At 43.2% G+C, this 26,294-nt stretch overlaps 1 long non-coding RNA gene across 1 annotated transcript; it reads right to left on the bottom strand.

Annotated features, from left to right (window-relative positions):
• Positions 1 to 13,864: 13,864 nt before the first annotated feature.
• Positions 13,865 to 26,265, bottom strand: LOC308482358. The gene is made up of 4 exons (XR_013989247.1): positions 25,915 to 26,265; positions 15,113 to 15,241; positions 14,902 to 14,968; positions 13,865 to 14,078 (listed from the first exon to the last, which is right to left on the bottom strand). It is a non-coding gene; the product is annotated as an uncharacterized lncRNA (long non-coding RNA).
• Between the last annotated feature and the right edge of the window lie 29 nt (positions 26,266 to 26,294).

Here is a 26,294-nt window from a genome sequence, read left to right on the forward strand (position 1 = left end):
CCCGCCAGAGCTGGTGAAAACAAGCTTACCCCATCCTTCATGTGACCGCCATTTAGATATTTAAAGATGGCTAGCATATCTCCTGTCATTCTCTTATCCAGGCTAAACATACCCAACTCCCCCAACAGTTCCTCATAAGGCCTGGTTTCCAGACCTTTGATTATCTTGGTCACCCTCCTCTGCACTCATTCCAGCTCATCAATATTCTTCTTAAACTGTGGCACCCATAACAAGACACAATACTTCAAGTGTGGTCTGACCAAGGCAGAATAAAATGGTACTATTACTTCCCTTCAACTGCACACTATACTTCTGTTGATGCAGCCTATGATAGCATTAGCTTCTTTTTTGCTGTTTTGTCACACTCTTGGCTCATGTTTCGCTTGTTGTCTACCAAGACCCCTAGATCCTTTTCACATGTTGTACTGGCAAGCCAGGTCACCACCACCATCACCAGATTTCATCTGATTTAAAAAAGGGAAAGTTCCTTAAACTGAGGAGGTTGGGGCAGAAAGGCAAATTCAAGAGGGTCAAATAACTCCAAAATGCTTGGGAGTTGTTTAAAGATACAATATTAGATGCTCAACTTGTGTTTATACAGCAAACCAGGGTCCAAAGGTAGAGAGCAGTAAGGAACACAAACTCGGGCAAGTTGAAAGATTTGGGACCAATAAAAAAAAGTATTTCACCACACAGCACATAGTGAAACTATGGGACTTGCTCCAGTAAGAGACAATGACGGCCACCAACGTAGATTGATATAAAAGAGGTTCAGACAAATTCATGGAGGAAGAGAGGGCTATTGATGGCTACTAGAAAAGTGGCTATGCTCTGCCACCACAGTTGGAGGCAGCAATACTGGTTACTGGAAAGCACAGGCGAGGAGGGGCTCTTGTGCTCAAATCCTGCTCTTTGGTTTTGATAACAGGATGTTGGACTAGGTGGGATTCTGGCCTGCTGCTGCAGAATTCTTCTTATGTTCTTAATGGTGCATGATTCCATTTCAGCAGTGGGATCAGGAATGGTCAAATTCGGGAAGGGTGAGACCAGAGCGGAATGAACCAGCAGACCAGTCAAGGAAGGAGAATGAAGGAAGTCCACTCAGCCCTGGCAAGGAGCTTAGTGTTCTCCATGCCATCATGAAAAGCTAGTTGCTCTTCCAAACTTCACTTTGTTTTTGTCCAGAGATAGATCTTATCACCCAACAGAGCCTAAAAAGACAAGAGGCAACTCTTCCTCACTTCTTTTCCTCTCTGCTGACCAAAGGGAGACACCCTGATTCTGAGCCATCATGAAATGGTCTATCCTGCTAGCTGTAATGATCCTGGTTTGTGCTACAAGAATTTTGGCTAACGAGGAGAGCCACATTGAGGACCAGGCTGGCGTCCTAGATGATGTGAGTAGAATTAACACTGAAAGCAGTGGGTGGGAGAAGGTCTTGACACTTGGAAGCTACCACCATGTCTTGAGTAATGGTGCTTTCTGTGGAGGCTGGTCCAAGAGGGCAACCAGGGCTTAGCCCTACCAAGAGAAATGCCCAGCATTTATTTATTTTTAACTGCATTCAGACTCTGACCCCCCTCAAAAGGTATTCGAGGGGCAGAAAACAAAGGACATGGAGGAAGGGATGAAGAATCTCTAGACGGGAAAACAAGTGAACTATTTTTAAATTTTACCAGGCCAATGTCCAGCACATCTTCAAGCGCCGTACGTCCTCCGGTAGCTCCAAGGGCAGCAGCAACAAGGGCGGATTGGAAGGCTCTGGAGCCAACAGTGCAGGCAGCATGGGTGCAGATGAGCCCAACATGGATGAGGACGTAGACAGCCCTCTTGTAGAAATTAGTAGGTGTAACACTAAATGTTGTGTGTCTGTCTGTCTGTCTGTGTGTGTAATCTTATTTTTATTTTATCAGGGCAAATGGCCATTATTCAACCAACTATTTGGGTTAAACGGGTTTACTTCCTGATTGGCCAGGCAGCTCTTCTGAGCATGCTCAATGCTCTAAGGCCACACCTGCACAGGGTTAGCTGTGGTTTTGACTATCATTGGATACAACCCAATGGACATGTTCTAAGTTGGAATAACAGGAGTCATGTATGGCTCCACATGTATTCTTTTTTGGAACACCCAATAAATTATCCATGGTCCTGGTGAAAATCAGTTTGGCTTTTTCTAAAAAAAGATTGAGATCTCTTGCTTGGGCTTTCTCAGGAGTGTCTCTCCCCCACCCCCATGTGTGGAATGCTCTCCCCAGGAGGCATGTCTGGCCGTCTTTACCTGTTTTTTGGTGTCATGCAAAAACTTTTGGCTTCTTAAGGGTGGCATTGTGACCTGTTTCAGTGGGGAGGGATCTGGGTCCCAACTGTATAGTTCTATGATTCCATGAACATTTTAACAGCATATGATGTGTGGGGTGTGGGTGGGTGTGTGGTGCCCATTTCATTTGTTGGCCCCCTGGCCCCCTGGCCATGGATAAGTAACTCCAGAGCTAATCAACCTTCCTCTACACAGATGAGTTCTGCAAGGGCAAAAGATCAGCGGAAGGGAGCTGACTGGCAGTGCCACCCCTTGGGTCTGTTGTCATTAAAAAGCTGCCAGGTTAGGGGAAGGTTGATTGAAGTTATGGGGCCCTGTGCCTCATTTGTCCTGAGGCTTTAGCCCATTCCTGCCCATGGCATTGGATACAGCCCAAAGAGAACGATGAGCAGTCCCCCCCCCCCCATCTACTACACTGACCTTCCTGATGCAAATCGAAAAGATGTTCAGGGGAAGAAAGTCACTGACAGGCAAGTCAATGTAGGGAGCGTAGAAAGTCACTTCTGCAGCAGTGAGTCCTTAACCTCTCTTCTTTCTACAAATAGGGACTGCTGAGTCAGATATTCCTTCAGCAGGGCGTTAAGGAGGGCACAGCAATCATCCAAGATGTGCCTGTACAATCACTTTTTACTGTACACTTTTTACTGTACAATCCTATTTAGGAAATTATCCTTAATATAACTTCAAATAACGAAACATTCTTTGTTTTAATTTCTAAAGTATAAGCAATCAATTGTGGCAAGAGGAGAAAAGCTTTTAAAAAACTTCAATTGATGTTTTGTTTTCACATAATTAATAAAGAGGGCATTGCACGGCACATCGCTCCCTTGTGTATTTTTTCTTAAATGTGTCATTTCTGTCCTTGAATTGTGAACATGCCTCCTGCTCGCCTGGCAGAGAGATGTGTGATTGTGGAAAATGTCAGAGGTTTGCAGCAGAGTTCATTCAGTGTGTAATTTAAGGGTTAACTCTGTTATGAGTAAAGTCAGCAAACCGAGATGGTGATGGTGGAGGCATTGCATTCCTTAGGCCAGCCTATCCAGACATGTAGCTACTGATGTGTTTGAATGTCTTTTCCTGTTAAGCTTATTATTCTTTTTAAAAAATTAAATTATTTTCAACTGGTTTCTAATGAATACACACACACACACACACACAGAGAGAGAGAGAGAGAGAGAGAGAGAGAGAGAGAGAGAGAGAGAGAGACCCCTTAGAGGTTTTACTACAATCAAGAGGTATATAAATTTTGTTGAATAAAAAAAGGAAACAAACCAGGGATGATCTTCAGGGAGGTAGCACCTCGTCTGCTTGACTGCTTACCTCTAAGGGAGGTTTTCCACTGTATTGTATGTTTGGTTGCGTGTCTCCCTGCCCAATGCAAGTCATGGCTTAAGAATGACCAAATAATAATAATAATAATAATAATAATAATAATAATAATAATTTATTATCTATACCCTGCCCATCTTGCTGGGTTTCTCCAGCCACTCTGGGAGGCTTCCAACAAAATATTAAAATACAGTAGTCTATTAAACATTAAAAGCTTCCCTAAACAGGGCTGCCTTCAGATGTCTTCTAAGAGTCTGGTAGTTGTTTTTTTTCTTTGACATCTGGTGGGCGGGCGTTCCACAGGGTGGCTGCCACTACCTAGAAGGCCCTCTGCCTGGTTCCCTGTAACTTGATTTCTCACAGTGAGGGAGCTGCCAGAAGGCCCTCGGTGCTGGACTTCAGTGTCCAAGTAGAACAATGGGGGTGGAGACGCTCCAGGTATACTGGACCAAGGCTGTTTAGGGCTTTAAATGTCAGCAGCAACTCTTTGAATTCTGCTCAGAAACGTACTGGGAGCCAATGTAGGTCTTTCAAGACCAGTGTTATGTGGTCTCATGGGCCACTCCCAGTCACCAGTCTAGCTGCCGCATTAGTTGTAGTTTCCAGGTCACCTTCAAAGGTAGCCCCACATAGAGCGCATTGCAGTAGTCCAAGCGAGAGATAACTAGAGCATGAATCTCTCTGGCAAGACAGTCCATAGGCAGGTAGGGTTTCAGCCTGCATACCAGATGGAGCTGATAAACAGCTGCCCTGGACACAGAATTGACCTGCGCCTCCATGGGCAGCTGTGAGTCCAAAATGACTCCCAGGCTGCGCACCTGGTCCTTCAGGGGCACAGTTACCTCAATCAGGACCAAGGAATCCTCCACACCTGCCTGTCTCCTGTTCCCCCAAAACAGTACTTCTGTCTTGTCAGGATTCAACCTCAATCTGTTAGTTGCTATCCATCCTCCAACCGCCTCCACACACTCACACAGGACTTTCATCACCTTCACTGGTTCTGATTTGAAAGAGAGGTAGAGCTGGGTATCATCCACATATTGATGAGCACCCACCCCAAACCCCTTGATGATCTCTCCCAGCGGCTGCATGTAGATGTTGAAAAGCATGTGGGAGAGGACGGAACCCTGAGGCACCACACAAGTGAGAGCCCAGGGGTCTGAACACTCACCCCCCCCCCACTTTCTGGACATGGCCCAGGAGGAACTGTATAACAGTGCCCAAAGCTCCCAGCCTCTCTAGATGGTCCAGAAGGATGTTATGGTCGAAGGTGTCAAAAGCCACTGAGAGATCCAGCAGAACTAGGAAACAGCTCTCACCTTTGTCCCTAGCCTGCCGAAGATTATCGACCAGTGCGACCAAGGGAGTTTCAGTCCCATGATGAGGCCTGAATCCAGATTGGAAGGGATCCAAATGGTCCGCTTCTTCCAGGCATGCCTGGAGTTGTTCAGCAACCACTTGCTCAGTCACCTTGCCCAATGATGGAAGATCTGAGACTGGGCTATAGTTGGCCATATTGGCCGCATCTAAAGATGGTTTTTTAAGAAGCGGTTTGATAACTGCCTCTTTCAGCAGGTCTCGGAAGGCTCCCTCACAGAGAGAAGCATTCACCACCCAGTGAAACCCCATCGCCCAGCCCAAAACTTCTATGTCTCTTTCTCCTCAAATTATACACTGCTTTTGTTCTGTTTGCTCAGTAAATTAGGAAATGCTATTTTCCATTGGCAGAGTTTTAATTAATGGTGTCCCAAAACCCACCATTTGATTTCTAGAACCTGTTTCTTCCCCTGAAAAAGAAATCAATTTTCCTGCACACGAGAAATTCTTTAGAATTAATTCATAAAGACTTCATTTTTATGAACAACAGCACACCATGGATGGGAAGATGTTCACTTTTGGAGAAGCCACAAGTTGTCTTCAGAAGAACAACCCCCCCAGGCTTGTTTTAATAGTCAGAAGATTGGTATTTGTCCTGCGGGTGGTAGATGGCACTGTGGTCTAAACCACTGAACCTCTTGGGCTTGCCGACGGAAGGTTGGCAGCTTGAATCTGTGTGACAGGATGAGCTCCCATTGCTCTGTTGCAGCTTCTGCCAACCTACCAGTTTGGCAGAACAAGTAGATAAATAGGTACCACTGCAGTGGGAAGGTAAACGGCCTTTCAGTGCGCTCTGGCTTCCATCACAGTGTTCCGTTGCGCTTCTACTCTGAAGAAAACTATGCATACACACATACATGTACATGTACAAATAGTTTTGTAGTTGAAACATTGAGAAAATTCACCCCAAAACAAGCCCATTAAGTATGGCATACAAATAATAAAAGTTGTTGTTGTTGTTGTTGCTGTTGTTCATTTCGTTACTTTGGAGCCAGTTTCCCAATACATTAAGGTATTCTTGAATCCTTCTTCTGTTTTCTGCGGCATTGGCTACCCCTCCCAGTTTTATGTCATCTGCAAATTTGATGAGAACCCCCTCAATTCCTTCCTCCAAGCCGCTTATATAGACACTGAACTACAATGGGCCCAGGTGATTTCCCAAAACCCTGTGTTGGTTTCCCCTTTCTTCCATTTTTTATACATCCCCCTCTTAAATCTCAGCTTTCCTGTAAGCTCCTTATGCAGCCACACCAGTTTGTTGAGATGCCTTCCACTTTCTTTCTTCTGGGAATTGTCTGCATCTTTGCCTTCAATAGTTTACCTTTAAGAAACTGCCATCCGTCTTGGACTCCCTTCTATTTGAGTACAGTGGTGCCTCGCAAGACGAAATTAATTGGTTCCGCAAGTTTTTTCTTCTTGCGAGTTTTTCGTCTTGCGAAGCACGGTTTCCCATAGGAATGCATTGAAAATCAATTAATGCGTTCCTAGGGAAACCGCTTCCAGGCTGGCGGTGCGGAGAAGGGCTTTTCTCCCCACCGCAAGCCTTCAGGACAGGTACAGGAACAGAGGGGAAGGCGCGCAGCGCTTTCCCTCTGTTCCCGGGGCTTGCGTGGGAGGAGGGTTTTTCCTCCCCACCGCCAACATTCAGAACAGCATTCTGAATGTTGGCGGTGGGAAGGAAAACCCTCCTCCCACCCCAAGTCTTCAGGAAAGCCATCCGATGCCGGGCGGCGGGAGGAGGCGTTCCCCCCCCCGCCCGGCATCGGGAGGAGGCGTTCCTGCCCCGCCGCCCGGCATCGGGAGGAGGCGTTCCCCCCCCGGCATCGGAGCTTCGTTCCGATGCCGGGCGGCGGGAGGAGGCGTTCTCCCCCCCCGCCCGGCATCGGAGCTTCATTCCGATGCCGGGCGGTGGGAGGAGGCGTTCCCGCCCCGCCGCCCAGCATCGGAGCTTCGTTCCGATGCCGGGCGGCGGGAGGAGGCGTTCTCCCCCCCCCGCCCGGCATCGGAGCTTCGTTCCGATGCCGGGCGGTGGGAGGAGGCGTTCCCGCCCCGCCGCCCAGCATCGGAGCTTCGTTCCGATGCCGGGCGGCGGGAGGAGGCGTTCCCCCCCCGCCCGACATCGGAGCTTCGTTCCGATGCCGGGTGGCGGGAGGAGGCGTTCCCCCCCCGCCCGGCATCGGGAGGAGGCGTTCCTGCCCCGCCGCCCGGCATCGGAGCTTCGTTCCGATGCCGGGCGGCGGGAGGAGGCGTTCCCGCCCCGCCGCCCGGCATCGGAGCTTCGTTCCGATGCCGGGCGGCGGGAGGAGGCGTTCCCCCCCCGCCCGGCATCGGAGATTTGTTCCGAAGCCGGGCGGCGGGAGGAGGTCCGAGGACAGTGGGGAAGACGCGCTGCGCTTCCCCGCTGTCCCGGAGATTTCCCTATGGGCTGTCGTCTTGCGAAGCAAGCCCATAGGGAAATTCGTTTTGCGAAGCGCCTCCAAAACGGAAAACCCTTTCGTCTAGCGGGTTTTCCGTCTTGCGAGGCGTTCGTCTTGCGGGGTACCACTGTATTTCTGACCATAATATCTCACCCAGTGCAGTGGTGAGGGAAATGTACCCTGTGTGAGCTCAGAAGGGCACTTTTAATGCCTATGTTCCTGCAAAAGACACAGTGCCTCCAAGAGACAGATATGGGCGATACTAATGTCCTGGACCCACAGCCAACAGAGTACCCAGATTTGAGCTTTTATGTTATTGTATTTTTTGCTCTATAAGACTCACTTTTTCCCTCCTAAAAAGTAAGGGAAAATGTGTGTGCGTCTTATGGAGCGAATGCAGGCTGCGCAGCTATCCCAGAAGCCAGAACAGCAAGAGGGATTCAGAATATTTTTTTTCTTGTTTTCCTCCTCCAAAAACTAGGTGCTTCTTATGGTCTGGTGCGTCTTATAGAGTGAAAAATACAGTATTACTTTTAAAAGCCCATCTGTCCTTCCACTGGAAACAAAGTTATGAAGCGAAAACCCCTATCAATTCATAAACCTTTTCTTACACCGCCTCACAGAGTAGCCATTTGAATCACCACTCGTTGGCCTTCTGTTTTTTACCAGCAAGAAGTACACATCTTTCCAGGGGTGGGTTTGTCTGCAATCAGGTACTCCCTAGAAGTGATCTTTTCCAATAAGTGTGGGTGGGTGTAAGAGGATCCCTGCGCCCAAATAACAAATGCAAAATGTAATAACTTTGCAATGAGGCTTAGACAAGCCTCCTGCTATACAGGAGCTAAGGACTGGGCACTCAATGAGAACTCACAGTATAGTTAGAAAGTAGGTCTCTTTGTGGATAATGGGGCTTCCTCCCAGGTCTGGGGATATAGGCTTGCACTGGAACTGGGGAAATAGAGGTTTCTTGTGGCTTTAAGAGTTGCGTGTGTCTGGCAGAAATTCAACAGGTTAGGCTTTTCCTTCTCTGGAAATACAATTCTGGGGGAAAGCTTCACCTGTTCTCAATCTGTCTGCCAAGTATTATACTTTTATTTTATTTTTTATTTATGCATTTTCCAAATTAAAGGGAAGTTCTCTTTCTGCAGTTCTCTTTCTGCACATAACTGTGGCATTATGGGAAGTCTTGCTATGGGAACTATTGCTTCTTTTCTCTTGCATTCTGGGAAGTCTCGCTTCTGCTTCTGCACATACTGCACAAACCTGTTCTAAACACACCAAGACATTCCCTTATTCCTCAGTTCACATTAAGTTCATGAACAAACAATATGACCTGTTCTTAATGCATAGCTGACCACATCTACGGAACTCGATTATTATTTCATGTTATGATCAATCATTAGTAATTGTTTTAGTCATGTTATATTAATCTTTAGTTATAATTTAATTAGGAGGTTTCATGCCTGTCTAGTTCCAGCTCCGTTTCTCAGCCTTTAATCTATCAGTGATTAATGTAATATGTACTGCCCGCCTTGTACCTATGTTAACCAATCAGCAACAAGTTGCTTTGTGTTTGTATCAACCAATCAGCCACAAGCACACCTGTGGCAATGTTTGTAATATTCAATAAAAGAGAGTTCCCAGGGCTCACCCCGGCAGACGCCTCTCATATGACACCTGCCACTCGTCTGTCGTGAATTCATTCCAACATCTGGTGACCCCAACTGCCAGATCCCTTACGCAGCCAGCCCTCATACTTCACTCGACTGGAAAAGTCTCAGCGCGCTACTTCGTGAGTATGGGAGGGGAACTGACTAAATTCCAAAAAGAGCATGCTAAAGAATTGCTTTATTTAGTTAGACAGCGAGCGGTGGGTGTTAATATTTCCTTAAAAGAAATTGAACAATTGTTATGTGAGATTGCCTGCCAGTGCCCCTCCTATCCAGAGACTGGTTCTTTGGAAGTAGAGACTTGGCAAAAGATCGGAAAGACCCTTTTTACAGAACCAAGGGCTCCGATTCATTGTCTGCTCACTTGGCAGAAATGTGCAGATGCCGTTGCTAAATTAGGGCCCCAATTGGGACCCCAGGCGTCTCCCTTGGCCCCTGCCCTTCTAGCCATTGCAGACAATCCCCCACCTTACCCAAAGCTTTTGCCTCCTTCTCCTTTGCAGCCCGGCCAATCCCTCCCTGCGTCTCAACCGCCTCGGCCTGCATCCTCCCCCCCCATCCCTCCGCCTCAGCCTGCATCCTCCTCCCCCATCCCTCCTCCGCCTGCCACAGCCCCTGTTTGCTCTATAGGAGCTGTGTGCGCTGCGCTTCCTTTGGCCAGGCAGAAAGAGCTCCTGTCCTTAGAGGAGGAATCTGAGTGGCCTGGTGCAATGCCGTCTGCTTTCCCTATCACCTATACAAACCCTGGAACTGCTCAACAGCAGGTTTTTTATGAGGCACTTCCTTATTCTGTAATGAGGGAATTAAGGAAAGCCATTACTGATTCTGGTCTAAAATCCTCTTATGTAACAGGAATGCTAGAAGGAATAGCAACTGGTTACACAATGCTACCTCAAGACTGGAAAGACCTGATGCGCATGCTTTTATCTCCAGCTCAGTACGTGGTGTTTGAGAGTGAATTTAAACATAGCGCATCAGCCCTGTCTGATCTGCAGCATACAGCCAGTCAACTTTATGGCGCGGGTCACTATGATAATATACCAGCCCAGGCGACGCTGACACCTGTACATTTTAGTCGCACCGCGACCTGTGTACAACGCGCCTTTCGGAAAGTCCCTGTTTCAGGGCAACCGCTGAGCTCCTTTGTTAATATTAAGCAACAGCATTCGGAGCCATACTATCAGTTTATAGATAGATTGAAAGAATCAGTCACTAGGCAGATTGATAACACTACAGTTCAAAATGAATTAATGAAAAAATTGGCCTTTGAAAACGCAAACACCGATTGCAAGAAAGCATTGCAGTCAATTATACATCGCCCTAAATATGACCTGGCCGATATGATTCAAGCTTGTGCGGATGTCGGTAGCCAGAGCCATGCAATGTCTTTGCTTGCCGGCGCAATCCAAGCTACTAATAGACCTACAGGTAATTGCTTTAATTGTAAGCGCCCAGGCCATTTTGCCAAGCAATGCAGAGCCCCTGGCGGGGGGGGGCAAACAAGGATGGTGCTGCCTACAAGACTAGACCTTCCAAAAAATGCCCGAAATGTGGAAAAGGCTATCATTGGGCTAATCAGTGCAGGAGTCCGGGAAACTCCATTGCGGCCCCACTCTCGGGCCAGTGCAATTAGAGAGTTTTCCACCTTTAGTTTCCGCTGCTGAAAATTTTTCTAAAAATACACCCTCTGAATTTGCCATTGATTTGATCAATCAAGAGACCAAAGACTCTGTTTTACCTGGTGAAATTGTGCTTATGCCCACTCAATTGGCAGGCCCATTGCCTCCTAAAGTCGCAGGTTTAATTTTACCCAAATTTTCTGCGGCAAAAGAAGGAATCCAGGTTATTCCAGGAGTTCTGGATCCTGACTATGTAGGCACTATAATGGTTCAACTCTGGAGCCATATGCCCATGCAATTAAAAAAGGGTGAGTCCTGGGCACATTTGGTGGTGCTCCCTTCTCATCCTACTGCTTCTATTATGGATAGTAATTTGCACGAGCTCTCTTCTTTCCCTCCACAGCTGTTAGCTGTAGTCCAGAGGATTGGTGAAAAGAAACTTCTTCGTAAGTATAAAATCAATGGTATTGTGCTGGAAGGCTTGATTGACACGGGCACAGACGTTTCTGTAATTTCTAGTAGTTGCTGGGACCCCACGTGGCCCCTTGAGTCTGCCTCTGCAGTCTGGGGTGTGGGTGGCCCCCAAACCTCTTCCAAAAGCGTACAGTGGCTGCCTGTTTCTCTGCCTGATAGCTCTGAAACCATTGCTTACATCCAGCCCTGTGTGCTGAAAATCCACCTCAATCTGTGGGGAAGAGATTTATTACAACAATTACAAGCTACCATTCAATTTAATGAGTAAGCTTGCACTTCCCCTCAGCTGGAAATCTACCAGTCCTGTATGGGTGGAACAATGGCCCATAACGGGAGAAAAGCTACTTGCTTTAAAACAATTAGTGAATGAACAATTATCGGCAGACCATATAGAGCCTTCAGTTAGCCCCTATAATACACCCATCTTCGACATAAAAAAGAAGAGTGGCAAATGGAGATTTCTCCAGGATTTAAGGAAAATAAACCAGATCCTTGAACCCATGGGGCCTTTGCAGTGTGGTCTGCCTAATCCAAATGTGATTCCACATTCTTATCAATTGGCTATAATAGATTTGCAAGATTGTTTCTTCTCCATTCCCCTACAGGAGAAGGATCGTAAATTCTTTGCTTTTACCGTTCCTGTGTTAAATAACAGTCAGCCCACGGAACGGTACCAATGGAAAGTCCTACCACAAGGAATGTTGAATTCCCCTACCATGTGCCAATACATCAGCCATGGAACACCCTGTTGTTTAAGCCGTTTGTCCATTGTATTACCCAAAAAGCATCATTTGACCCGCTCTCGATATCGCCGCTCTGTGGAATTGACTAATGATTGTGATGCTTTTGTCTTTTTCCCCAGTAGGTCTGAATATATCTCTTTAGTTGTTTCTCTCTTAGGAGTCCCTGGATTGGCTGTACGGAATCGTATGAACATTAATTCTTTAGCTTGTTCTGCAGCAAAAGCTCTGAATTTTACTTCACAAACTCTTCACCTTTTGAATACAGAACAGAGTGAACTCCACCATGGACTTTTACGAAATCGTGCTGCTATCATTATTTGCTGATGCTTCATCATTATGGCTGTGAACAAGTGAATGACATGTGTTGTTTCAATATTACTGCAAATTCTAGAGCCATTCAAAGCCAAATCTCTCATTTGCAAAATCTTACACATCACATTAAACAGGACGTTGGATTTTCTGGCCTCTGGGATTCTTTCACCCAGTGGCTTACCGCTTGGTTGCCAAACCTGAATTGGCTTCGTAGTCTTTTTCAATATGCCATTGTCATAATATGTATATTAATTTTGCTATGTTGCTTCCTTCAATGCGTTCCTGGCCTCATAAGTCTTTTGTCTCGGCTTCTCTCTCCCCCTCAGCCACCCAATAAACTCCTTGCTGCCTACTTTGCGAAATGGCAACACCAACAGTAAACTTTAGGGGAGATGTGGGCAGACTTATTTTGGGCATGCGCTGGTAGACCACGTATCCCGAAATATTTTTGTCCCATCGACCCTGGCGAACTTATTTTGGGCATTCGCTGGCACACCACTAATCCCGAAGTATTTTTGCCTTATTTACCCAGAACGCCTCGCAAACAAGAAAAGAAAGGGGGAGATAAAGGGAAGTTCTCTTTCTGCAGTTCTCTTTCTGCACATAACTGTGGCATTATGGGAAGTCTTGCTATGGGAACTATAGCTTCTTTTCTCTTGCATTCTGGGAAGTCTCGCTTCTGCTTCTGCACACACTGTACAAACCTGTTCTAAACACACCAAGACATTCCCTTATTCCTCAGTTCACATTAAGTTCATGAACAAACAATATGACCTGTTCTTAATGCATAGCTGACCACATCTACGGAACTCGATTATTATATTCTTTCATGTTATGATCAATCATTAGTAATTGTTTTAGTCATGTTATATTAATCTTTAGTTATAATTTAATTAGGAGGTTTCATGCCAGTCTAGTTCCAGCTCCGTTTCTCAGCCTTTAATCTATCAGTGATTAATGTAATATGTACTGCCCGCCTTGTACCTATGTTAACCAATCAGCAACAAGTTGCTTTGTGTTTGTATCAACCAATCAGCCACAAGCACACCTGTGGCAATGTTTGTAATATTCAATAAAAGAGAGTTCCTGGGGCTCGCCCCGGCAGACGCCTCTCATATGACACCTGCCACTCGTCTGTCGTGAATTCATTCCAACACCAAATTCTATTTACACATCATACATTTTTCATCATACATTATTTCTATGAAAACTTCCCAACCTATCACTCCATGACATTCCAGGTAAAGGTAAAAGGTGAATGAATAGGGAAATACATTATATGCCATCTTTGGTATCTAATCCCATACTATAGCCAGTAAAAAGGCTTCAGGTTTTTTTTGGGGGGGGGGATGTGAAAATTTTTTTTCACCAAGTATTATACTATCAGTATGGACAGTCATGGATTTAGTTCTGGGTCTGCTACATCGCCTGAAAAATAAGATACAACTTTGAATATCACAGGAAGCAAATGCGAATTCTCTGCAGATCTGTGTCCTCTTCTGAGAGTGTATTGGAGGACCCCACCCACATACTGGACCCAGAATGTTCTGTTACACTCCTGGACAGATATCTTGTAGGTTCACATTCAAGAGACCAAACAAGAGGCTAGAATGCTAAGATTTATTTGCAGTTGCTGAATTCTTCCTGAATTCTGGGCTGCCCATGAAATCTGGATTCAGGGCTTAAGGACTACAGGAGCAGAGTGGAGGTATCAAGCAGTGAAGATATGCCACTGAGATCATTTGGTGAACCTGCTGAGCATCTGGGTTGATCCCAATCTGCGTCTCAGTTTTCTTCGGCCATAGTAGCTGCCTCTACATCTGTGAGGAGAAAGAAAAGGGCAGGGGATTCATTCATCTGAGAGGCCAGCTATGATCTTCTTTATGAAGAAGGCAGGAATCACAGAATTTGAGAGCTGAGAGGGACTGGAAGGCATTTAGTCCAGCAACTTGAAACTAAAGTGTCCCCAGCATGTGGCTATCGAAAGGGGCAGACTTTCTCTCACTCCAAAATACCACTCTGTTGGGATTGGGTCCATTCTCCCCCTGTTTTTGCCATCAGGAATTGCCTCCCAGTGTTCTATCCAAATCTACCCTAGTGCAACTTAAGCCTCAAGACCCACTCCTCCCCTCTGGGGCAGCAAAGGATGATTCTTTGCCATCTTCCAATTGACAGCCCTCCATGGATGTAAAGAGTGCTCTCCTCTCTCCCTTCAGTCGTCCCTTCTCCAGCCTAAACCAACTCTGTGGTGTATCCAATGTTAGACCTACTTCAAGTCGGCCCATTGAAATTAAAGAACATGCCTAAGTTAGGTCCATTAATTCCAATGGCTCAGAGTAGAACTTCCTTGAACATAACCTTTCATTGCTATAACCTTTCCTCCTAGGGCGTGTTTCTGAGGTCTCTGCTCATGCTCATTGCCCTCCTCCAAAACCCTTCCGGGTTCTCTACTGATTGCCTTCTCATCTTCCTAGAACAACATTCATGCTCTCTAATATCTGAGCAAAAGACATCTAGCAGGTCATTAACGTCCCATCATGGATACTTCCTTGCTAGGGAAGCTACAGCTGCTCAATTCTTGTCCACTGCACCACAGTTAAAAGAACAGGAGCACTTGGGATGAACAGAAAAGTCCATACCAACCTCTTTTAACCGCGCTGACGGTATCTATGTTGCCAATTGAGCTCGGACAACGACATATTTTTCTGCCCTAGAAGTAAAAAGGGATGCGGTTTAACCTCTTGACAACGTATCACCAGTACATTTTTAAAAACAATTGAACAGCTATTCCACTCTCTCCACTCCTATTGCCTCTGAATCCTGGGAATGGTTGTTTGAACAGCAGGATACTTACAAAACTCTCAGAACATTTAACTGGGCCCGTGCACTCCACGCGTGCGGCCCTTGTGCAGCTCATGAGAGCCAGAAGAGACAGCAAGATCAGAAGATGCTTCATGATGGATGGAGCTGGAACTGGTGCTCGCTTTGGATAGACAGAAAGGAAAAGGGGGGACCATGATTATATTTTTTCTGACCTTTAGAAAACATGCAATAAACACAGACTTCCGGAGGTGGCGCCAGCGGTCGATGGCGGATTCCCTCAGTTAGAGGGAATCAGCGCTACGAAAAAAAGGGTCGGATCCCGCTTCGGCGCAGCGGGGGACCCTCAAAAATCACAGGCGGGGGAAGCCTGTGAACCTGGGACCCAGCGGGCACATTTGGCGCCCCCCCCCCAACCCGGTAAGAAGCCCGGCAACGGGCTTGAAAGCGGAGCGGGGGAGTGCGCTGTGCTGTGGGCTGTCTGCTCATTCGTGGTGTGAAGCCGCAAGCAGTTGACCGGAGAGCGCTGCCTTTCTTCCTTAAAAATCCGGACCTGAAAATCAACGATCCGTGAGTAGGATACAATCTAAATTGGAACTGTACAAAACTGGAATCTGGCCGAAAACGGAAAGAGGTTTAAAAAGGAAGTCAACCTCTTTCTTTGTAGATAAAATAAAGCATTGAACTTGAAAGCGGAAGCAATTGAAAAGTACGTTTTAGCGGACTTTAATCCAATCATCCAACCTGGACTTTTCCCTCTCTAAATTGAGGGGAAAGGGGGGAGAATTGTGGATGTGATTTCTTCATAAAGAGTGGAAAAGAAGGGATTGAACCACCACTCAATTCCCTGGGAAAGGATCTCCAGATCTCAGGAAAGAAAGAGAGGTACTGTCTTGTAATATATTTTGACAGCTAGTCCTGCACAAGAAATAAAAGTTTGGACAATTTATGTGAATATATATCTCCTGGTCCTAAGTTAAAATTTGTGAATAGACTGTTTTCTTCCTGAATAAACTAGGGGGGCTTAAAAAAAAAAGAAATTAAAGTATCCAAGAACTTTTATGACTGTTACAGTGTCCCCCTAGTGGAACTTGGAACTGTTACAATTTGTTACAACTGAAACTGTAGCAGACTTGAGGAGTTCTCACACTGCTTGGCAGGAAATTTCCACTGTTCAATTTCAAATACGTGACTGACCTTGAGCATTATCTAAAGGAATGGCAGATGGGAAAGAGAAAGCGGATGCATTGACTACAAGGTCGGGAAGGCCTATTCGCACAGAAGAAGGATTACAAAGGAGATCTTCGGCCTCGGGCCCTTCTGGAACCTCAACAACAGCCTCATCGGCACAGTTAAAGGTAAAAAGCACGACAAGTGAGGAAGCCTTTGCTCAAGTTTTGGCCAAAGTTAATGAATCTTTGAATAGAATAAGTCAACAAGTAGCAGAGGCATTTGATAAGATTGATCAAAATACAATAAGTATTAACCAGAATACAGCAAGTATTAACCAGAATACAGCAAGTATAAATAATTTGGGCCAAAAAGTAAATACTAACACAGAGACTATTCAGAAATTATTAGAGGAATCGGCCTCAATACGCCAGATTGCTGAAGAGGCTAAAGAAATTGCTACAACTTCTGCTACTGAAGTTAAAGAGGTTCAAGAGGAATTACCAACACTGCACAAACAATTGGAAGACCATAAATTAACCCTGTCTATGATAGATTTGAAGGAAAAGCAAGTGTATCTGCGGGTCAGATCGGTACCTGAGGTGGAAAAGGACAATCTAGCTGAATTTCTCACGCAGGAATTTTTGGACTTTTGGGATCCAGAACTGGTAAAAGACAGTTTCAGAATAGTAAACGCTTTCAGACTCGGGAGAAGAGGAGAGAAGAAGGTGAGAGACTGTCTGATTACTTTTCGAACAAAAGAAGAGAGGGATAAGATTTTGGGCCTACATTTCAAGAAGACACTGGAAATCCATCGGACGAGAGTGGAAATATTCAAAGATATTCCGAAATATCTTCTGGATCTCAGATCAAAATATAAAGACTTGGTTACCCTGCTGAGAAGGAACAATATCAATTTCAGGTGGGAACTCCCTCAAGGCCTGTCTTTTAGCTACAATGGAAAGAAGAGGAATATAAGATCGGAAGACGACAAAGACAAATTTTGTAGAGACCACGGAGAAGACCTACAAAAAGAACTATTTCCGGAACCAAAAGACCTTTCGAAAGAAGGGATACCACCGACGGATGAGGAACAGGCACTAGGTGCAGTAGGAGGAGAACTAAAACAATAACATCATGGCCCTGCAACTTTTAACATGGAACTGTCGGGGTTTGAATTCCCCTCAGAAAAGGAAGTCAGTATTTCATATATTAAAAAAGGAACAATTGGACTTAATTTGTTTACAAGAAACACACATAACAAGATTACACAGGAAATTGTTGATAAATAAAAGACTTGGTCAGGAATTTATTTCGTCAGATAAAGTTAAAAAGAGAGGGGTTGTGATCTACGCAAAAGACCATTTATCACCAAAATTTGTTTTTAAAGATGACCAAGGAAGATTTGTGGCAATTGAAATTCAAACACAAGGAGAAAAAATTTTGATTGTAGGAGTTTACGCACCAAATGATGGGAAATCTGATTTTTTTAAGAAGTTGCATGAGACCTTGATGGACCATATGGATTACAACATGATTTTGATGGGAGATATGAATGGAGTGGTATCTACTTATATGGACAAGGCACAAAGACAGGTAGTCACCAAAGATGGTAGACTACCGAAAACCGTTTTTGACATGACAGACAACTTGGACTTAGTGGATATTTGGAGAATTAGAAACCCCTTGGCAAAAGAGGGAACTTTCTTTTCTGAAGCCAAAATGACTTGGACAAGAATTGACCAAATTTGGATAACTAGAGGAATGGCACCAAAGACAAGAAAGGTGGAAATCTGCCCGAAAATTTGCTCCGACCATAATGCTGTTAAGATGGAAATGAGACTAACACCAACTGGCTCCTTCAGATGGAAGATGAATGACACCTTATTTAGAGATGAAGAATTTCTTAAGAAGGCCCAAAAAACCCTAAGAGATTACTTCGAGATAAATCTTAGTTCCAACGTGGAGAAAAGAGTAATCTGGGACGCAAGTAAAGCTGTTATGAGAGGGTTCTTAATACAACAGAATGCGATAAAGAAAAGAACTCAAAATGAGAAGAAGGATAAAATTATGAACAAAATGAATGAATGTGAAAAAAGACTGAGAGTAAATCCCAAATCTCAAGAGATTCTGAGAGAGTTAAAGTTATATCAAGTACAATATATGAAAATAATGAATCAGGAAATAGAATGGAAAATTAAACAAATGAGACAAAAGACTTTTGAATCGGCCAATAAATGTGGTAAATTGTTGGCATGGCAAATGAAAAAGAGACAAAAACTAAATACGATTACGAATTTAGAAGTGGAAGGAAGGAATATACAGAACCCTGCGGAGATTAGAAGTTGTTTCCAGAAGTATTTTAAAAGACTATATACTCAAGGGCCAGTGAAAGAAACAGATTTAGACCAATTTTTGAAAACAAATGGACTACAAAAAATATCTCAAGAAAAGAGACTAATTTTGAATGACAGAATAACTGAACAGGAATTAGAAGGTGCCATTCAAAACATGCAATTGGGTAAGTCTCCAGGACCAGACGGCTTGACCTCTAGATACTACAGATCTTTAAAAGAATGGTTAATTCAACCTTTGAAAGAGGTCTGCAACGAAATTATGGAGGGGAAGAGGGCACCAGAGTCGTGGAAAGAAGCATATATTACACTTGTACCAAAAACAGAGATTGAAAAGACACAACTTAAGAACTACTGCCCTATATCATTACTTAATGTGGATTACAAAATTTTTGCAGATATTTTGGCGAAGAGATTTAAAAAAGTGCTGTTGGAAGAGATTCATAAAGACCAAGCGGGCTTTCTCCCAGGAAGACATTTGTCGGATAATTTGAGGAATATAATTGATATTTTGGAGAAATTAGAAGTGAATATAAACACTAAAGCAGTGTTGATATTTGTAGACGCGGAGAAAGCCTTTGACAATATTTCTTGGAATTTTATGAAGAAGAATCTTCAGGGTATGGGGGTAGGCCAAGGTTTTGAGAATGGTATAAGTGCAATTTATTCAGAACAAAAGGCTAAACTAATTGTAAATAACGTTGTGACGGAAGAACTGAAAATTGAAAAAGGGACACGACAAGGTTGCCCAATTTCCCCACTACTTTTTATTTCAGTCCTGGAGGTTTTGCTGAACATGATTAGAAGGGACCAGCTGGTTAAAGGTATACAGGTTGGAGCAAAACAGTACAAATTGAGAGCATTTGCAGATGACTTAGTATTGACGTTACAGGAGCCAGAATCTAGTACAAAAAGGGTTTTAGAACTGATTCAAGAATTTGGTCAAGTGGCAGGATTTAAATTGAACAAGTCAAAAACCAAGGTTCTAGAGAAAAATTTAACACCGTTTGAAAGAGAGAGGTTTCAGAATGAGACAGGTTTAACAGTGGTTAAGAAAGTTAAATACTTGGGGATTAACATGACAGCAAAAAATGGGAATTTATTTAAAGATAATTATGAAAAATGTTGGTCAGAAGTGAAAAAAGATTTAGAAATTTGGTCAAATTTGAAGCTTTCACTGCTAGGCCGTATTGCTGCGATAAAGATGAATGTATTGCCCAGAATGTTGTTTTTGTTTCAAACTTTGCAGATCGTGGACAAAATGGATTGTTTCAAGAGGTGGCAGAAAGATATCTCTAAATTTGTCTGGCAGGGCAAGAAACCCAGAATAAAATTTAAAATATTAACGGATGCAAAGGAAAGAGGTGGATTTGCCCTGCCAGACCTTAAACTGTACTATGAATCAGCAGCCTTTTGCTGGTTGAAAGAATGGCTACTTCTTGAAAACACTGACATTTTGGATCTATTTTTTTTTTTAATAAATATTTATTAGGGTTTACAATACAAATAGATATAATAAACAAAATAACATATGTTCTAACATAATTTCACATCTTCTTTGGACTCCCTCGCATCTCCCGCTCCCACTTTCATCGTAATAAATTTTTACCAGCAATTTATCATCTTGTTTGCATTTATATCCCATCTATTTATTTATAGTCTAATAATTCTCGAAAAAGTTTATATTTTCTCATTCTCACTTATCATCCTAAATCATCTAATTTAGTGGTGCTCAATTATTTATGATCTAGCATCCTGCTTAACATTCAATCAAATTACAATATTTTTGTAGATAAATCTTGAATTTCTTCCAATCCTCCTCCATCCTGTCTTCTCCCAGGTCTCGGATTCTGCCGGTCATCTCAGCCAATTCCATATAGTCTATCAGTTGCATCTGCCATTCTTCCAGTGTGGGTAGATCTTGAGTTTTCCAATGCTTTGCAAGAAGTATCCTTGCTGCTGTTGTTGCATACATAAAAAATGTCCGGTCCTTCTTTGCCACCCCTTGGCCAACAATACCCAAAAGAAAGGCCTCTGGTTTCTTTGTGAAGGTATACTTAAATACCTTTTCCAGTTCATTATAGATCATTTCCCAGAATGCCTTCACTTTAGGGCAAGTCCACCAGAGGTGGAAGAATGTTCCTTCACTCTCTTTACATTTCCAGCACTTATTATCAGACAGGTGGTATATTTTTGCAAGTTTGACTGGGGTCATATACCATCTATATATCATTTTCATTACATTTTCTTTCAAAGCATTGCATGCAGTAAAGTTCAACCCAGTACTCCACAACCTTTCCCAGTCCTCAAACATGATATTGTACCCAATGTCCTGCGCCCACCTTATCATGGCCGATTTAACCATTTCATCTTGTGTATTCCATTTTAACAGCAAGTTATACATTCTTGAAAGTACCTTAATCTTTGGTTCTAACAGTTCTGTTTCTAGTTTCGATTTCTCCACCTGGAACCCTAGTTTCTTGTCATTTTTAAAAACTTCTTTAATCTGATCATAGTGTAACCAGTCTCGCACTTTATCCTTCATTTTCTCCAAACTCTGCAATTTCCAATTGTCTCCATCTTTTTCTAGTATTTCCCAGTATTTTGGCCATTTGGCCTCCATATTGGGTCTTTTTCGGGCCTTAGCTTCCAGAGGTGAAAGCCACCTTGGAGTTTTATTTTCCAGCAAGTCTTTATATTTTGTCCAGACATTAAACAGTGATTTTCTGACAATATGGTTCTTAAAGGCCTTATTGATTTTAACCTTGTCATACCATAAGTATGCATGCCATCCAAAAGTATTGTTAAACCCTTCCAAGTCCAACACGTCAGTGTCTTCGAGAAGTAGCCAGTCTTTTAGCCAGCAGAAAGCTGCGGCCTCATAATACAACTTTAAGTCTGGCAGGGCAAAGCCCCCTCTTTCTTTCGCATCAGTTAATATCTTAAACTTAATTCTGGGCTTTTTGCCCTGCCAGACAAACTTAGAGATATCTCTCTGCCACTTCTGAAAACACTCCGTCTTATCCACAACCTGGAGTGTTTGAAACAAAAACAACATCTTTGGCAATACATTCATCTTGATAGCAGCAATTCGGCCTAACAAAGAAAGTTTCAATTTTGTCCAGCTGTCTAAATCTCTCTTAATTTCTGACCAACATTTTTCATAGTTATCCTTAAATAGACTCAGATTTTTTGCTGTTACGTTTACCCCTAGGTACTTTACTTTTTTAACCACATTTAGTTCTGTCTCTCTCTGAAACCGTTCTGACTCTGTATCTGTCAAGTTTTTTTCCAAAACCTTAGTTTTCTGTTTATTTAATTTGAATCCCGCCACCCGACCAAAGTCATGAATCAGTTGTAATACTCTTTTCGTACTAGACTCTGGCTCCTGCAGGGTCAAAACCAAGTCATCTGCAAAAGCTTTAAGCTGACATTTTGGATCTAGAAGGTTTTAATAATGTATTTGGATGGCATGCATATTTATGGTATGATAAGGTCAAAGCACATAAAGCATTTAAAAACCACATTGTCAGGAAAGCGCTGTTTAATGTTTGGATAAGATATAAGGATTTGTTAGAAAATAAAACCCCAAGGTGGCTGTCACCAATGGAAGTGAAAGCCTTGAAAAAGGTCAATATGGAGGTCAAATGGCCGAAATATTGGGAAATTTTGGAACAAGACGGAGATAGACTGAAATTGCAGAGTTTTGAAAAACTAAAAAACAAAGTGCGAGACTGGCTTCATTATTATCAAATAATGGAGGTATTTAAATTGGACAGGAAAATTGGCTTCCAGGTGGAAAGATCTAAATTAGAAACAGAATTGTTAGAACCCAATACTAAGATTTTGTCAAGAATGTATAACTTGCTGCTGAAATGGAATACTCAAGATGAAACGGTAAAATCGGCTATGATTAAATGGGCACAGGACGTTGGTCATAACATTATGTTTGCTGACTGGGAACAGTTATGGACCACAGGTATGAAATTTACGGCATGTAATGCCTTAAGAGAGAATATTATGAAAATGATATACAGGTGGTACATAACCCCAGTCAAGCTTGCGAAAATCTATCACTTGCCCGATAACAAATGTTGGAAATGTAAAGAAATTGAAGGTACATTTTTTCACCTTTGGTGGACGTGCCCAAAGATTAAGGCTTTCTGGGAAATGATATATAATGAATTAAAAAAGGTATTTAAGTATACCTTCCCTAAGAAACCAGAGGCCTTTCTCCTGGGCATAGTGGGCCAAATGGTGTTAAAAAAGGATAGAACTTTCTTTTTGTATGCAACAACAGCAGCAAGAATACTCATCGCAAAGTATTGGAAGACACAAGAACTTCCCACGCTGGAGGAATGGCAGATGAAACTTATGGACTATATGGAATTGGCGGAAATGACTGGTAGAATCCGTGACCAGGGAGAAGAGTCGATGGAGGAAGACTGGAAGAAATTCAAAGACTATCTTCAGAAACACTGCAAAATTAAGGAATGTTAGAGTGATGTTGGACTGAAAATAAGTGGTTTCCAGCTGCACAGGTTAAAGTTAAGGATAGATTAAGATTAAAGATTAAGATCAAAGAAGTTTAAAGAAATGGAAATTTGATCTTAAAAGGGAAAACTTTAAAGTTACAGGATATTAAGAGCAAGGATTAGGTTTAAAAAAGTTGAAGTTATATATTTTAACATTTTATTAAATTAAAGATTGGGATTAAAAAAGTGGAAAAGAAACTGCTGGATAAATAATGTGGATTGGAATACAAAAGAGGGAGGTATGAGGAAGCCCAGAAAATAAGTAATTTACAATTGGAAATGGAAAAGAGAGTTTGTTATTAATTGTTTTGTGTTTATATTGTTAAGTTTTGTATTGTTTTTTGTGTGTGTTGTTTTTCTTTTTTGTTTGTTTAAAACTTTAATAAAAAATTATTAAAAAAGAAAAAAGAAAACATGCAATAAACACGGAACAACAGAGGCAATGAGAGCAATATCTACAACAACATTTAGAGTCATATCACAAAAGGTTAATGTCACAGAACATATGAGGAAGTGATTTAGAATAAAACTTAGAGCATATGCCCTAAAAGGCCTCAACCCTATATACCTGAAGGAGCGTCTCCACCCCCATCATTCAGCCCAGATACTGAGGTCCAGCTCCAAGGGATTTCTGGTGGTTCCCTCACTGCGAGAAGCAAAGTAACAGGGAACCAGGCAGAGGGCCTTCTTGATAGTGGCGCCCGCCCTGTGGAATGCCCTCCCATCAGTTGTCAAGGAAATGAACAACTATCTGACTTTTAGAAGGCATCTGAAAGCAGCCCTGTTTAAGGAAGTTTTTAATGTTTGATGTTTTATCATGTTTTTAATATTCTGTTAGGAGCCGCACAGAGTGGCTGGGGAAATTATTATTATTATTATTATTCCTCATATATGGGCAGAATGTGGGCTAATTGGCATGTAGTCTGGGCAGGTGAGAAGATTTCAGAAAGAAAGAAACACTTACTTGAGACAGTGTTGGGTTGTGGGCATCCTTTAGGCACTGTTGTCAGACATGGTCTGTGGGTGCTGCCGGTGCCCTTTGGCTTGATGGACACATTGGGGTGTAAGCTACCCAATGGGGCCATGGTATGACTCTTTGGTTTTTAAACCAAAGGTCCTTGCAGCAGGAAGGAAGGAATCACAGGAAACCTCACTGCATGCACAATATAATAATAATAATAATAATAATAATAATTTTTATTTATACCCCCGCCTTCCCCAGCCAAGGCCGGGTTAGGGCGGCTAATAAGCAATAATAAAAACAAGTTGAATGAATACAACTTAAAAACAAGATTAAAATACAACATTGAAACATTAAAATGCAGCCTCATCAAAGGAGGAGAAAGGAAAAAAGAAAGAGGGGGAGGGAATCAAATTGACTCCAATCCAAAGGCCAGGTGAAACAACTCTGTCTTACAGGCCCTGCGGAAAGAAATCAGATCCTGCAGGGCCCTGGTCTCATGAGACAGAGCGTTTCACCAGGCTGGAGCCAGTGTTGGGAAAGCCCTGGCTCTGGTTGAGGCTAATTTAACTTCCTTAGGGCCTGGGACCTCTAGGGTGTTGCTATTTATGGACCTTAAGGTCCTCCGTGGGAGAGGCAGTATGTGCTGTGTGACCCCCATCTATTAATGGACATCTGCCCGGACTTTATTAGATTTGTTTACATTGGTTGAATCTGACTAACTAGTTTGTTTTGCAGATCCTCAAGTTACATTTATTAAATATTACCAATTTATCCGCCTGTGGTTGTCTTGACCCCTCTTCCTGGTGTGCTGGCAAGTTTCCTTGATGCTGTCTCTAAGCTGTCCCTCCAAACCCGAATAGGAACATCTCCCCACCTCCCTGAGAAAGAGGGTTCTCTTTGTTTCTGCCTTGTTCTCAGGAACATAGAGTTTCTTCACTGAAAGAATTAAGTGATGAACAGTCCCCAAGTGACTGCCCACCCCCACCTTGCCCTGCTTACAAGGGGAATGTAAGGCAGGAGATTGGAGGAAGTAAAGGAAAACGAAAAGGCTGCAGAGTGCAGACCACCACTTTGATTTAGATACCATTGACTCCACAGAACACATGGAAGCTGTTAATAATGGACCATCTAAAATCATTTGTTAAAAAGGATCAAGAAAAGCAAACTTTAAAAAGTGTTGGCTTTTTGCAGTATGGTAGCGCTGCAGAGAGCTTGCTGGGGAGACCATGCATTAAAAAGGGACTCAAAAATAATTTAAACAAGGTTTTAATAAGAAAAACAAAAACTCCTTTTACACTAAATACATTAACAAACAAACATAACCCATCCCCCAGGGTAATGGGAGAGCTAGGTGCTGCTCCTTATATACTACACCCAATTGCCAACACAGCTTAATCAGTACAACTCGGCAGCACCTGCTATGTTTCACAGCTGTAACGCTGGGTCTCGTTATCTTGCTCTGGCCCTTGCTTTGGCCCCTTAAAGACATACACATCGGGTGGAACAGTGATGAACCTTTACATTTAAAGAAACCATTCAACAAAAAGATGCTTGCATATATTTAAATAGAAATATAACATTTAAAGACAATTATATATAAAGTCGCACATTAAAATCCTTTGCAGAATTAAAGTAAGGACACTCGCAAACACCCCTTCGGTGCCCTAGAATCCTGGAGTTTTTGACCAACATTTTCTCTTCCCTTTGATCATTTTTAACTGCAATTTCTTTCCCCAGATATTTCTGGGTAATAGTCAGAACAGCACTGGGCTTGATCTAACTGCTGCAGTCAAGAAGAAAATGATGTTCTTACCAAGCTAGTGGTCTTTGTCTCCAGGGATGAGAAGACGTTCGCTCTTGGAGAAGCCAACCGAAGTCCTGTGCAGAAGAACCCACATTGGGCTGGTTTAAATAGCCAAGTGGTCTGAACTGGGGGGATTTGTGGCTATGATTTGTTGTCTTGTGTTCCTGGACTAAGACCAAGTGTCATTTGGGAGGACAATTAGCCATCTTGTGCTGACGTGGAGAACAGTGTGCTCCTTCCCAAGGCAGAGTGGTCTTTCCTCTGTTCTCTTCTTTGACTGTTCCTCCAGTTCATTCTGTTCTGCGTCGTACCCTTCCTGAATTTCACAATTTCTTATATCCATGCCTGAATCGCATAATTCACAACTCGCCCGTCATTTTCTTCTCCCC

This window comes from Podarcis pityusensis, assembly GCF_964106645.2.
Source record: "Podarcis pityusensis genome assembly, chromosome: 8".
NCBI classification, from domain to species: domain Eukaryota; kingdom Metazoa; phylum Chordata; class Lepidosauria; order Squamata; family Lacertidae; genus Podarcis; species Podarcis pityusensis.